Genomic DNA, 15924 nt, shown 5'->3' with positions numbered 1-15924 from the left:
GTTTTACATTACATACAATATTGAAATCTTTATTTTCTGGTGTTAAATGTTGAAAGTATATTAAAAAGAGAACAAAAATAGAGTGATCCCAATTTTATCTTCTAAGATCTATAGAATTCAAAAATTAATCTTGGCTTTCTTGTTTGCAGTCTATACGGACGTAGACACATATAGAAGAATCCGTAGATTATTTAGTGTACTATTTTTTTTTGTTTTGGGGACTTATTTTATTTTATACATATGAGTGTTTTGCCTGCACATGTAAGTGGACCATGTGCATACAGTGCCTGCAGAGACCAGAAGAGGGTATCAGATCCTATGGAACTGGAGTTATGGATGGTCGCTGGAAAACAAACATAGTTCCTCTGCAAGAACATCCAGTGCTCTTAATCACTGAGGCATCTCTCTAGTCCCCAATTTTGTATATTATTTATGCAAATCGAGAAATATTCACTTCATAAAGGTACAGAATATGCCTTTTGCATAGAGGATAGACATATGCTAATGATACAAATAATTGCATACATTACTTATCCATTTGGAACATGGCATAGCAAACAATTGAAAGTGATGACTACAAGAACAATTTTTAATATGTGCTCTTTTTAGAAACATAATTTGTAAGGCCAAGGTGTTGTAGTGCATATCTGTAATCACAGGAAGCTGGGGCAGGAGAATCTAGAGTTTATGTCCAGTCTGAGAATTTGTTCCCCAAAATTAAACAAGCCAAAATTAGTTCATTAAAAGATCCTGTTCAAACATGCATGCATAAAAAATAGCAAGATAGTTCATTTAAAAATATTTATCGAGTGACTGCCATGTGTGGTTAGTGCTGTTCTAGTTACTAGACATTGAACATGGGAAAAAAACCTAACATCAATGGTGGTTTATTGGTAATAATGTGACTCTCTTGTTGAAGGCTTCAGGAAAGGCCCCTAGCAGTATGTTCATGCCATATACCTACTTTAACATGTTTCCCCGATTTTATACTTAGCTGTGATATCTTCTCATAAGTAAAAATACTTCTGTAACTTTTGTATTTTTATTCTCAAGAGAGTTTTCTAACTGCATCTCTGTTGCTGAGACAAATGACATTACAAAAGGCGACTGAGGGAAAGATGGCCTGTTTGGTTTGTAATCACGGGTTACAGTCTGTCATTGAGGGGAAGTCAAGGTATGGACTCCAAACAGCTAGTCTCATAAGGTCCACACAATAACAGAAAGGAATGTGGCTGCCGCTGCCTGCTAACCCACTCAGTGAGCTTTCTTACGTACTTCAGGGTCCAGCCTAGGGGATTCTGCTGCTCACAGTGGGCCGAGTGTTCCTATAGCAATTAACAACCAAGAAAATGCCCCACTGACATGCGCACAGGTCAACCTGATCGAGATAATTCCTCAACTGAGAGTCTCTTCCTAGACAGTAGGCTGTGTTGTAAGTTGTGTAAAAGTACCCAGCACAAAAGGTCACCTCAAATTATAGGTTTCAGGCTTCAAAATACCTGGACATAACTCCTACTGATCTGCCTTTCTCAGTCTATAGTTGCTAGAGGTTGGTATCTGATCAATAAAAACCATGATATTTAGTAGGGAAATACACAGTTCTGTAGATATGTGTGTGTCTTAAATCTTGTCTTAAAGGTCAAAAGAAATGTCCAAGAAACACATGCTTAACTTGAATTTGAATTAAGATAAGGTTTGCTGGGTAAAAAAGAGAAAATAGGGTATTCCAGGTCAGGACAAAATGTTAAGAAGACTTGACATGCAAGGGAAGATTTGTATCTTGTTCCAGATTCTGGGCAGCTAAACTAAAGAAAGCAGGTCTTGAAATAGATCTGAATGGAACTGAGGTGGAGTCAGGGGCTGACTGATTATTTTGGGTTCTATAAGCAATGTTAAAGTACCTAAACTTATTCTACAGGATAAAGGAATTCCCAATTGTGGAAAAGCAATAGGTTGAGTAAAATTAGCTTATCCAGCTAATAACCAGAAGCAAGCAGACACCTGTGTAACAACAGGGAGCAAGGAGTGGACTAGGGTAGGGACCTCAGTGGGGAGACAGAGATAGCTCAGGTGTGACTTCTGGGGTTTACATTTGACCATTAAGGGCAGGGAGGGGCTATATGCTGGGTTCCTATGAGAGCTGAGAAGTTAGTTGGGCTTAGAGATTGGGGGATGTTATTTGAAAGAAAAAGAAATGTGTTTGGGATATTTTGAGTTCCAAGGTTTGAACAAAGGAAACATACACTTAAAATTCAAAGACACAAGCCTTCCTGACATCAGTTAGGTGACAATGTAAAAAAACACAAAGAGGTGCTAGGATGGGAGAGTGCGTTTAGCGATTTACTTCAGAAAGGAGCATTGAGGTCACTGGTAACTTCCATGAGGAGGGTGTGATGGGTAGTTTTAACTGTCAACTTGATACATTCTAGAATCACCCAGGAAGAAAGCCTCAGTGAGGGAGTGTCTAGATCAGGCTGGTCTGTGGGCATGTCTGTGGGGGACTGTCTTGATGACCCTAATGGATGGAGGAGGACTCGGTCCACTGAGGGGCACCACACCCTAGGCTTGTGTATGAGTGGAGCGAGTGACTGAGCAGAAAGCACCCTTGAATTCACTCTCTCTGCTCTCGGCTGTGGACATGATGGCAGCTTTAATTTCCTGCCATCTTGACTTTCCAGCACTGATTTTCTGGAACTTGGAATTTTGATCTAAAGTAAACCCCCTACCCCAAGCTGGGTATTTTGTCACAGCAACAGTGAATGAAATTTAGACATTTGGGGAACTTTATATTGAAGGTGAAGGAAGGTTCACAGAAGAATCCTATAGAAATCGAACTAAGACAGATGGTGTCCTGTAAGAAGAGCTCCAGAAAACCGGGTTGGAGTTAGTGTAGACACAGAGAGGGCAGAGGAGAGCCATAGGAGAGGGCTGTGCAGATGTTCCTTTTTAAAATACAACCCTCCATGAGTAGAGATTGCATCCGGTGGGGATGGGCGTAAAGGATTATTAAGACTGTTTCAGATAGTCTGTATAAAATATACAAAATTTCAATAAAAACAAAAATAAAAAACTTTTAAAAACTTAAAAAAAGAGAATTGTTAGAAAGATACAACTTCAAAGTCCACCCTAAGTCATCTCAGAGAGAATTATAGAGGCTCCCAAGACCTGGTATTTATGTCCCGTGTGAAATCTTCCCCTTCGGTGGAGTGTGGGATTATCTTCAAATGCACAAAATAGGGCAAACTGGACAAGTCACTACTTGTGAAATAAGGTTAGCAACAATTGTCTCTGTGGAGCCTATTCATGCTCTCTGGCCCAGCAAGCATGCAGACTGTACCTGTGCTCTAGGGATGCACACAATCATAAGGTGTCTTTGGGCAACACCAACCAAGCCAGGAGGCCTGAGCCTTAGCCATTCACTAAGGTCAAAACTTGGAGTGGATTTCCCCAAGTAAAGGTTGTTAAGGACTGTGGCAGCGGCTTCCAACTTGACTTTCACTGTGTGAGACGCTGAGCCCCAGGCACACAGTGGTTGGGCCTGGATGAATGTTAGGTGAATGAATCTTTGCTGTCACATAGCTTCGGGCCTTTTGTTAAATCAGGAAGCATATAAGTACTGAATCAAAATTTAACAGGATTTTTAAGGGACCTAAAAGCGTGCTAACACTGGAGATGTGTTGGCATAGACAAGGTCACCAGTGGGGCTGTGTGACCAGGAAGACTTTATTGAATTGATGAATGTGTGGAAACGTTACGGCATCCTCTTTGGCTAATGAGGTCTATTAACTAAACGTAAGAACTAGTTTTTTGACAAGGAGAGATGTGTAGATGACATCATACTATCTGGCTCTGTTACCATTTAATACTGTTAATTGCTTAATTGCTAAGACTTGCAGATTTTATGGAAGGAATCTGAAATGTTTAGAAGCGGAGTTTTTATTTGTACAGACTAGATAAAATAACAAACTTTTTATTGCACGGTTATCTGACTTGATCATTTAAATGCTTAAAACACTGTAATTCATTTGTATTCCTCATTTAATGAACACAATCTTAAAATTAACTAAAGCTCGAGCGTAGAGGCTCTGATGCTCTTTAGGATGATAATCCATTTTGTATAATTTACTTTCCTGGTTGTAACTTAATCAATTAATAAGCACTTGCTGCACCTACCATGTGACCAGAACTCTGCTGGGTGTAATGACAGACTGAGGATCATTGCACATTACTCTCTCCACCTAGGAGTTTATTTGAGTTGCCCTGACTGTGGCTGAGGGCCCCAGGAGCTAAAGGACGAGGATTCCCAGGCCTCAGTCTTTAAAAACAGTTAAAGGTAAAGATGAAACTAAGTTTGGCCTCAAGGATCGGCAGGCAGGGGGAGAAGAGACCGCACTGCTGTCAGAACTTGCACCAAAACATGAGGCTGACATGCTCAGGAAGAGAAGATAAATCACATTTAATTATGTGCAATGGAATGAGGCAAGAGAAGGGAGACAGGGGTCAGGGGCTGGGGAGAGCTTCATTCTCCAGTCTTAAGAGGATGTGGATATGTGGCTGTGAAAAGGCAACAGGTAAGATATGAACTGTGGGGACTGGAGAGATGGCTCAGCAGTTAAGAGCACTGACTGCTCTTGCAGAGGATCTGGGTTCAATTCCCAGCACCCACATGGTGGCTACGAACTCCAGTTCCAGGGGAATCCGACACCCTTTCCTGATGTCCACGGCATTGCACGACACGGGTACACTCACATACATGCAGGCAACACACGCATACACATAAAATAAAAATAATAAAATATGAAAATAAAACAAAGAACTGAACTGTAGTCCCAGCAGATGGGAAGCTGAGGCAGGAGGACAGCAAGTTCCAGGCCGGCACAGTGAATTCCAGGAGCCCGAGCTACAAAGCAAGACCCTGTCTCAAAAAATAAAAAATACAAATCAAAATACAAAGAACAAGACAGGAAGCCTCAACAAGCATCACTAATGAGGTTAAGTAACAAGGGGACTTGAGAGATGACCCAGATGCGAATTCCAGGTCTCAAGCTCAGCAGTTCCTGTGCACAGAGAACAAACACTTGCAAAGGATTTTGGGCACTTCTCCATCACTAATTTTAGTTATTCATAAATTATATGTGCATTTCAAGGTCAATAGTTAAAATCTAGTCTACTCTGTAATATTTTTTACAATGCAACTATTAGAATGTAATCATTTTCATTTTCTATATTCATGAATGTATATTGAGAAAATTATCTTTCTTTGCATTTCTTTTTCAAAAGTTTTATTTATTATTTTTATTTTATATGTATGATTGTATTCCCTGCATATATATAGGTGAACCCATGTTGTGCAGTGCCCATGGAGGTCAGAAGAGGGTGCTGAATCCCCTGGAACTGGAGTTATGGATCGTTGTTAGTCACCATGTAGGTGTTGGGAATCGAGCCCAGGTCTCCTATAGAAGCAGCCAGTGCGCCTAACCACTGAGCCATCTCTCCAGCTCCTTTCTGTGTAAACAAATGTTGTTTATACTCTGACCATATTTGCATGTGTGTAAATGAATGAGTATATATGAAACATTTATAAAGAGTAAATAATCAGGGCTGGAGAGATTGCTCAGTGGTTAAGGACACTGGTTGTTCTTGCAGAAGACCCAGGTTCAAATCCCAGCACCCACATGGCAGCTAACAACTGTCTGTAACTCCCGTTCCAGGGAATCCGACAGCCTCTTTTGTCCTCCGTGGGCATTGCATGACATGGGTACACTTACCTACATGCAGGCAATACACAAATACACATAAAATAAAAATAATAAAATATTTTTTTAAAAAGGAGTAAATAATCGTATGTGTGTGTTGGTGGAACTGCACGTCCCCCATTGATGTGTTAGCATCTTAACTTGTAGACCCACAGCATGGTTGTAACTGGAGTTAGGCACTTACAGAGATGAATAAAGCAAGAACAAAGTCATCTGGTGGGCCTTAATTCAAAACTAAGAGAGCCCACTTTAGAAATTGGTTAATTAGTGTGTATATGGAGTACGTGTGTGAGTAGGAACATGCGCAGCATGGCACACATGTGGAGGTCATAAGTCAGCTTTTAGGAGTCCATTCTTGTCTTCCATGTTATTGAAGCGGGATAGCTCTCGTTGTATCTTTCTCCAGCACTATGTACTTTAGTGTAGCTGGCTAGTGAGCTTCTGTCCCATCTCACTGCAGGTATGTTAGGATTATAGATGTGGGTCACTGCATCTAGCTTTGTACGTGGGTTCAAGGGATTGAACTCAGGTCACCACGCTTATGCAGTAAGCACTTTTACCTGCTAAGCCTTCTCCCTGGTCTGGTCTGGAGAGGAATTTTTATAAGCCTTTAGGACATAAAAACACACCCTGGGGTGATGAGCCACTGACAGGTTGCCACTTCTAGGGCAAGGAAAGAGGCCTCATAAGAACCACCTTCATCTCTAAGATCTTCTATTTTCTGTAACTATGAGAAAACTTTCTTTTATTTGAGATACCCACTCTGTGACATTTTATTATAGCAGCCTTAGAGACCCTTACATGTTTGCCATCTACAGCTGCTTAGCAATATATTTGGTAAGTAACTGAATTTCCTTTAACTTTAGCAGCAGAAATGAGAAAGGTTACTAACTACTATCGTCAATCACATACAGTTTGTGAAATATAACTACATCATCACAAACATGGCATCCACACATTTCATAAGCTTTCTAAGGTACCACATCACAGCACCCATCTCTATCCAACATGAAAATTCTCATATGTTATGTCTACCTCAATCTTAATTTTTTCAGACCCAACATATTCAGAACTAGTTTAGCTGAAGTTCTAAGCTTTGCAGTAAATATTAATCTGATAATTGAGAAAATTCCCAAAGTAGCCATTCATTCCTAATAAAGGAAATTCATTTTACAAACATGGACTTACTCTATAGTAACATGGAATCCATTTTGATTCATGGCAAACAAAAATCAGATGCTATTGGGGAAAAAGGAATTTTTTACTGAAATAAATATTGACAATTATTTGTGCCATCCCTCAATTAACTGTTCTAAGAAAATATTACAACAGGTTTACTTCGTAAATATTTCATGAAGTACTTACTTAGTAAAAACCAGATAATGGAAAATTCTGACTTTTAAAGTTCAATCATGTGTGAGCTATTCAAATTGACTCTCAACTATTTAAAAGTAATTTCTCTCTTTCCTAGACTAACCATTTGAACAGTTTTTCCCCAAAGCTTTCCAAAATTAATTTTCTTCTTATTTCAAGGACAAGCCTGGAAAATTTTTCATAAAGCTAAAAAAATGCACCAAGGCCCAGCTTCTTAAACTGTGGGTTACAACCCCATATGGAGTTCTATAGCTAAATGGGGGGTCTGTGAAAGACTTGTCAACAGAAAAAGATTTCTGAATACACAGGACCAAAATTAACTAAAAGCCAGATACTTAATGAATCTGAGATGTTTCTGGTAATGCTCACCCATGTTATGTCATGTGACTTCACTGCAGTCTTGGTTCTGAACACAGAACACATGCACTTTGTGTTACCTATGCTGTCACACCACACAACACCAACACCTCAGCTCGGAATCAAGGCTACATAATGTCATGAAGTACAGCATTTCCACAGGACACATAATCTTCTTTTATGGAAATATGATTTAATTATGGAAAAAAACACCTTGACTATTTTCCTATAGCCATTATGCAGCAGATATTAAATTGGCCTATCTTTGGATTATATTATATTAAAATGCTTGATTTTTAAAAATTGATGTTTGATTTGCTGACTTGAGTTTCATAAAGAATTGTTAAATGGATTTTGGTTTGAGATTAGGACAGAAATTTTAACAAGTTCTTTTTTAAATTTATTTCTGTGCATGTCTATGCACCTGCTGGTCTTTATGTGTGCCATATGCATACTGCTGTCTGCAGAGACCAGAAGACATTGAATGTCCTGGAGCTGGATTTACAGGTGGTTGTGAGCCTTCTGATGCTGGGAACCAAACCCTGGTCCTTTGCCAGGGCAGCAAGTGCTCTTAACCACTAAGTCATCTCTACAGCCCCTTCAACAACTTCTGAAATAGACCTAAACTTACTTCTGTCATCTTATCTTATGTATTTATGTGAAGCAGTATTCTCAGCCTGAAGATTATGAAATCAAAATAACAATTAACTCTGAAAAATGCTGAAGGTAGTCTACATCCCCCAGCATTAAATATTCATCCAAGACGTAACTCTTTATCTAAAAACAAACAAGAATCCTGATTACATTTGACTGCTTGCTTGCTTTTGCTTTTATTAAATAGCAAAATTATATGTGTTACAGAGAATTGCTTTAAAATAGATATTGTTGAGCTGGGCATGGTGGTGCACGCCTTTAATCCCAGCACTTGGGAGGCAGGGGCAGGTGGATATCTATGAGTTCAAGGCCAGCCTGGTCTACATAGTGAGTTCCAGGGCTACAGTGAGACCCTGTCTCAAAAAGGCAAAAAAAAATTGTTATCATTTATTATCAGTAAAGGCTCAATTTGTATGCCTATTTATATATACCTATATATCTGGGGTAATGTCAAAAGTTAGATGTAAAGGGGTAACATGCAGAAAAAGTTGAGAAACCCTGCTCCAAGGCATGTTAGAGAGGGTTTCAGAACACAGAAAAGACTAGTGTGTCTGTGCATATAAACACTATTGCTGGTATTAAACCCCTTAGAAGGCTTGCTAATTGTGTTGTGTCACAGTAATGAGTATTTACATAACAATTATCTCTAGTTGTGTTATGGAGGATCTGCCTTAGTCCTATAAAAAGAGAAGGACAAACAATTTTCCATCGGGGTTGTCAGGCCGAGCACTGTGAGAAACAGGTGTGGCCTTAATACGGTCAGAATCGCACATCCGTATTCCGTGCTCTGACCTGGGGGCTCAGGAAAGCGCCACAGCCTCATCCTCACTGAAACACAGACTCTCAGCCATCAGCTCGCCATGTTGATTCTGCTTTGGTTTTGCTTCCTTGACAAACACCAGATTGCTTCCTCTAGGTGCTGGGAACTAGGAAAACTAAAACCTACATGTGAGCGTGCATGCATGCACACTCACACACACACACACGCATGCACACACACACACACTCTCACACACACACATACCATACATACACATTACGCACAAACACACCACACAAACATACCACATATGCACACACCACACACAGCATACACATACATACACACTATACATACCCCACACAAACATACTATATGCATATAAAGCACACACATGGCACATGCACACACCGCACACACAGCACACACACAAACACACTACACACATATATACATACAACACACATATACACAAATACACATAGTACACACATACATATTCACCACATACAGAGTGACACACACCACATGCACACATACACACAGCACAACTCCCTCTCTCTCTCCTCTCCCTCCTCTCTCCTCTCCCTCCTCTCTTCTCTCTCTCCTCTCTCTCTCTCCTCTCTGTCTCTCTCCCTTTTCTCTCTCTGTCTCTCCTCTCCCTCCTCTCCCTCCTCTCTCTCCTCTGTCTCTCTCCATTCTCTCTCTGTCTCTCTGTCTCTCTCCCTCTCTCTCTCTCTCTCTCTCTCTCTCTCTCTCTCTCTCTCTCTCTCTCTCTCTCTCTCCAGCCTCTGCTCTGTTGGCATCCCTCACCAAGTGAGGAACTTATGAAAATCCCCCAATGACGCTCTAAGAGAAGTAAGAGTGTAAGAAGGTATTCTACAAACATGAAGGATAGAACTTAACTGGGACAGACTCAACCAAAGGGAGGTCACTGAGCAGCACGGCATCCAGAGGACCACGACTCTCATGACCAGACTGCACTACAGGACCATATCAGCACCTGCCTTCCACGTTTCTGTTAGTGTCCCACAAGCCTCCACCACTCAGTGCAGACTGACCCGTCCTCTTCCCAGATGTGTACTGAACATACCCTGCTCTTACTGGTCACAATTCCAGATGGACCGAGCTCCACAGGAACCTACCACACGAGGAAACTAACAAGGACTCTGCAGAAGGGAGGGCGGGGAGGAAGCTTGTGATCAGGCCCCTGCCCTTCCATACGCAGTACTTAGGGGTCTCGTTCTCCTGTCCTGCCTTCCTACATCCACAGCTACTGATATCAGCCCTGTGAATCCAAGCAGCCAGCTACACAGCTAAAGAGCTAGCCGAACTCACACCCTCCACTGCCTCGTGTTTTGCTCTGCAGGCACGGTAAGTCACCGGACAGTGCTAAGCAGGGTAGTGACACAGCCTGATTTGTGTTCCAGATAGATCAATTTTACCGCAAGAGAGAGATTGATCAGAAACAGGAGAGACAAGACAGAGAGACACGTTAAACCTATTGCAGTAAATCCAGTGGGAAATGGTAATGGCCTGCACTAATCTGGATGGAACGAGAGGCAGGGCCAGCTCGCGGAGACAGCTTGATCACCAACTAGATGTAAGAAAACAGAGGGGGGAAACACAGTGAGCTTTACATTTTATTTTGATAAGTGGTTTAGGTAGGAAACCTCCTCTCCTGCAAATAGCCACACCTCTGTCTCAATGTCATTACTGTCAATTCATTATCATCCTGCTGATTTAAACAAGGGCAGCTAATGTTCACTGATTTTTAGAACTTTGCCAAAGTATTTTACATATGTTAGCACATACAAATAACCATGTGTAAATGCATATGCATAAGAACACAGGTACATGTATATATCTAATCTGACCTTCACAAGTCAATAGGATAGACCCAAACCGTTTCTATGATGTTTAAAAAAAATGTTTAGGAAGATCTCAAGGTTGAAAATATTCTAGTCATTAATATTTTTATAAGAAAAGGATTTTTTAGAGAACATCATAGATTACTTTTTATAATGTAACATGATTTTTTATCTTTTTGCTGGATTTTTATGAATTTCATATATTTGATTGGATTTAGATCTTTCCCCTATTTGCATCCCCTTTACTATCCCCACCCAATTTCAAGTGCTCTATTTTATTATATATATATGCCTGTAGAGTCATTTTGGCCCCACATGCCCTTTGGTGTGGGTCCATCCACTGGAGCCTGGTTAACATGCCAAGGGTCTAAGACACACATCCTTAAGAGAGACTGACTCTCTTGCTCCCAGCTGCCATCAGTTGCTAATAGTTCCTCAGGCAGGTTGGTGTTTCTTACCCACTCTGCCATGTCTATGCTGCGATTTTGTCTGACTTGAGTTTCTGTGTTGCTAGTGCATGCCGTCACCACCGCTGTGAGTTCATGAGTAACTTGTGTTACATGCTTCAGTTTTCATAATGGGTGTATTCAATTAATGCTCACTTTACTAACACATCACTATGACAACTAAGAAATAAAGGGCACAATCCCCGCTTTCCTGACGCTTTCAGTTAGGAAAGGGACCCATGGGTGGAAAGCACATGGGTGAAATTCTATGACTACCTGGGTGTGGTGGTGCATCCTGGAATCCCAGCACTAGGGTGGATATGCAGCACAATTGTCCAAAAACTAACAAATAGTCAACTTGACCACAGTCCATTGATAATAAAATCAGTGTTATGGTTTGGATTTGACACCACATCCCAGCAAAAGTTTGTGTGTTGAAACTGATTCTTCATCCTGAGGGATTGATTATGAGGTTGGAAATTAGCCTAACTGTTGCTACATTTAGGATTTGACAAGGATTAGCATCTTCATGATCAAATACTGGAGACTCCCAAAGAGTGGTAGAATCACACACACCAGCATCCCTATGGTTATATCATACGCCTCCTCAGGTCTGCTGGTCAGAGGGTCATCTTCAGATGTGGCCTTTGGATCTCTGGAACCGTGATTCAGAATAAATCTTCTTGCTCCATGACTTCTCTGGTCTGTGATGCTGTGTTAACAGTAACTAAAGAAGAACTCTGGTGGTAATAACCAGAGGAAGGAAGGTTTATATAAGCTAGGATCACTGGTGAGAGAGACCGAGGAAGTGCTGAGCTTTAGTTAGGATGCAGATTTAAAAAAATAGTAATTAGACAAGAGACCGCTGAGAATCATGGATCTTGGCTCACAATAGATGCTCAATAAAATATATTGAATGGAGTAGTCAATCAGCCTCCAAATTAGAAGCACAGCAGGATCACAGAAATGAATGATCCAGATGCCTTTGTGAGTCAAGCTACAGTTGAACCGTTTCATGTAGTAGCAAGAAATATATAGATTCAACTCTACTGAGAAGTTATTAAATATGCCACTGTAGAAATTTGAACATATTCATATATACTCATAATTATTTCTTCTTCCTTCCTCCTCCCCCATCCCCCCTTCCTCTTCTTCCTCCTCCTCTTCCTCTTCCTCCTTTCTCCTCTTCCTCCTCCTCCTCACCTTCCCCCCATCCCTCATCTTCCTCTTCCTCCCCTTCCTCCCCTCCTCCTCCTCCTCTTCCTTCTCCTTTTCTTTTTTTAACAGCGCCATACTACATAACATGGCCACATCTTCCTCTTCCTCCCCTTCCTCCCCTCCTCATCCTCCACTCCCTTCTCCTTTTCTTCTTCTAACAGGGTCATACTACATAACATGGCCTGGAACTCTATACAGACCAGGCTGGCCTCAAACTTAGAGGTTCCCCTGTCTCTGCCTTCCAAGTGCTGGGATAGAAGCAATGAACCACCAGACCTAAATACTTCTTATCCTGAAAAATAGTTAACTATTGAGATCAAAAGCCATGTCCTAATTTCTCTCATCTCATTTGTAAGAAACCCTTCTTCTCTGACCATGTCAGACTCAGTTTCTTTGCTTTAAGATCTCAATCCAGAAGCGGACAGTGCTCTTAACTTCTGAGCCATCTCTCCATTTCCCTGAACTGTCAAGTTTGATGACCATGTATCTGAGGTGACTGATATTACTGATGACCTCCTCTTCTGACCATATGTACATTCCTTGCTCTTTTAAAAACGTGCTCTCCTGGTTCTCCTCAATCCTTTCTCACAACGGCTATTATTTCTGCAATGGGGATTTTCTTTCCTTTTTACATTATTTAAATATCAGTCTTCCTTAGGATCTCATCCTGACACTTAAATGTTCTCATTCCCTTTGATTTATCTGAAAAGCAAATCTCATGGTTCAACACCAGATATAAGCCAATATATTCCAAAGCAATAACACCAGCCTAGGCCTCCCCTGAATGTTTGGTGAACTGTATTCCCTGGCTGTCACAGTTGAATAACCCTCTCTTCATCCCCCCAGCCAATGAACCATTAGGACACGCTCTTGTTAAATTGCAGGCCTTGACTTCACTGCAGTAGGGTTATGAGTGCTTCCCAACTTTTCTAGATGTCAGACATTAAAAAGTATTTCATCCGCTATTCAGTTTCCAGTGGCCCTCATTACAGGCACTCAATACATATTTATCATTTATATTTGTTTACTGTATGCTTTATGTTAGAAATTAAAGTATAATATTTAACATGCCCTGGCATATATGGGTGGATGGATGGATAGACGTATGAATGGATGAATGGGAGGGTAAATGACAAATGAGCAGATGGATGAAAGGGTGGGTGAACTGACAGATGCACCGATGCCTTGTATGACCTCAACCCTGGGCTTTGGTTCTTCAATGGATGTTCAATGCCTTCCAGATAGTTGATACATTTCTTTGAATTAGTCTCAGATCCTCAAAGGATTCATTTCCTGTTTAATTACTCATCACCAAATGATGCATGTTCGGCTAGAGCCAACTTTACCTCTGCTTCCGGCCTAAGAATGTGTCCTGTGTCACTTCCATCCAACCTCGCAGTTACCAAGCTGCTTTTGTCTCTCAGGACTCAACTCAGGGGTTCCGATAATTAAAACTGCCTGGATAAAGTCTCACTCTTAGATTTAGATTAATTCTCTTCTAAACACTTCCCTTCAAATGTAAGGCACAGTGCTATCATATTACAATTGTTTACATCTTGTTCTTATAGTTCTTTTGGACAACTATAACAAACTGTCATAAACAAAGTGGCTTGAAAACAAGAAACAAAACTAACTGCCTCCCCCTCCCTCCCTCCCTCCTTCCTTCCCTCCCTCCAACCCCTCTGTTGGAACTCTTGATAATCCCTCTGCTTTAACTCCTAAATGCTAAGATTATAGAGGTGAAACCCCAGGGGTTTGTTTTAGTTCACAAATGTTTCTTACAGATCTGGATCGAAAATGCTAAAAATGAGTGGCTGACAGGTTTCATGTCTCCTGAGGGACTGTTTCTTGAATTTAAAAAAAATATTTTTTATTTCGTATTTACGAGTGTTAGGCCTGCATGTATGTAATTACACATTGTTGTGCAATGCCTGCAGAAGTCAGAAAAGGGCATCAGATCCCTGGGAACTGGAGTTATGGACAGTCGTTAGCTGCCATGTGGGTGCAGGAATTTGAACTTGGGTCCTCTGTAAGAGCAATCAGTACACTTAACCACTGCACCATCTCTCCAGCCCCATGATTCTTAGGAGATGCAGAATCCTCACATGGAGGAAGGAACAAGGCTTCCTGATCCCAGGGGGCTAGAATTTCAGTGTGTGAGTTTGGGGTGAACAAGGACACTCAGACCAGCAGATAATTCTATTCTTTCCAGCCAGACTATGATCACACCAAGGCCAGGAATTATGTTTTATGACTCTTTACATCCCCACTTCCTAGTCCAATACAGACACATTTAAGGCAGTTAAGATGCCGGTTGACTAAATAAATGAGGACTCGATTTAATTAAGAAACTAACAAATATCTAAAACTAGAGACAGCTATCTGAAGATCAAAAGTTTATAGAAGAAACAAGATTATAAGCAAATAATTCTGTCAGTAAGTAATTTTCTTGTATAGTTTTAATTTAAATAAATAGTGTTTGGCTACTGAAAACAGAATCAATAACAGAGAAGAACAGAGGCCTAGAATTTGAAATCTAGGGAAATTAGAATACAAAGAATGTGAGGAATAAATAAGGACCAGTGATGTGCCCCAGGAAGAGCGTGCTTGGCTAGCATGGGTGACCCTGGGTTTGATTTGCCATGCCTCAACAAATCAATAAAAAGTTTAAAAGAAGAAATATGAATTGCTTGTAACATACTTTTATAGAAAAGATACTTTTATTCCATAATTTCCCATCTATAAATTTATTTTAAAAAGGAATTCATCAAATATAAAATTAAATTATGTTCAGGCCAGGGAGATGGATCAGTGGGTAAAGGCACTTGCCACCATGCTCCAAATCCTGAACTCTATCCCTTGATCCACATGTTGGAAGGGGAGAACTGACTCTTGCAAGTTGGCCTCCAACCTCCACATTCACACTGTATGTATCCTTTGCCTCACCCATTAATAAATGAATATAATAATTTTTAAAAGTAAATAACATGTACTTACAAAATATTGAAATTATTTCCTTACTAAAGTACTTGTACATTCAAGGTCATGACTGGGGAAAACATTTCACATAAAGACGTGATAAAATGGTCTTTATCACTGTGATTGTTTTTCTCAGCTTTGGCTTTCTGAAATCCATGCAAGCAAAAATGTGATTCCTTACATTACAGCTACACTTACTTCTATAAAAGAATTCTCCTCAGACATCTCTCAGAACCCAGAAAAGCCAAGGCAAGTGCATAGTTTGTCCCAATTCAGAGAACGCGTAAGCTTTTAAAAATACCAAAACCAGGTAAAGCTACAACAAAAAAGAACTACTATAGGTCTATGTCCTTAATGAACATAGATGCAAAAATTCTCAACAAAATACTGGCAAACCACATTTCAGACACACAGCAGAAAGATAATCCACCATGATCAAGTAGGCTTTATTCCAGAGATGCAGGAATGGTTCAATATACACAAGTCAATAAATGTCATCAATAATATAA

At 40.5% G+C, this 15924-nt stretch overlaps 1 protein-coding gene across 1 annotated transcript in view; it reads right to left on the bottom strand.

Moving 5' to 3' along the window:
• Sox5 (SRY-box transcription factor 5) overlaps window positions 1-15924 on the bottom strand; it is a 446577-nt gene that overhangs the window by 105437 nt on the left and 325216 nt on the right. The gene's annotated exons all lie outside the window — the stretch shown is intronic.

Source organism: Nannospalax galili, unplaced genomic scaffold, assembly GCF_000622305.1.
Source record: "Nannospalax galili isolate Female #2095 unplaced genomic scaffold, S.galili_v1.0 scaffold917, whole genome shotgun sequence".
NCBI classification, from domain to species: Eukaryota; Metazoa; Chordata; class Mammalia; order Rodentia; family Spalacidae; genus Nannospalax; species Nannospalax galili.
This window is presented reverse-complemented; position numbering and strand designations above follow the sequence as displayed.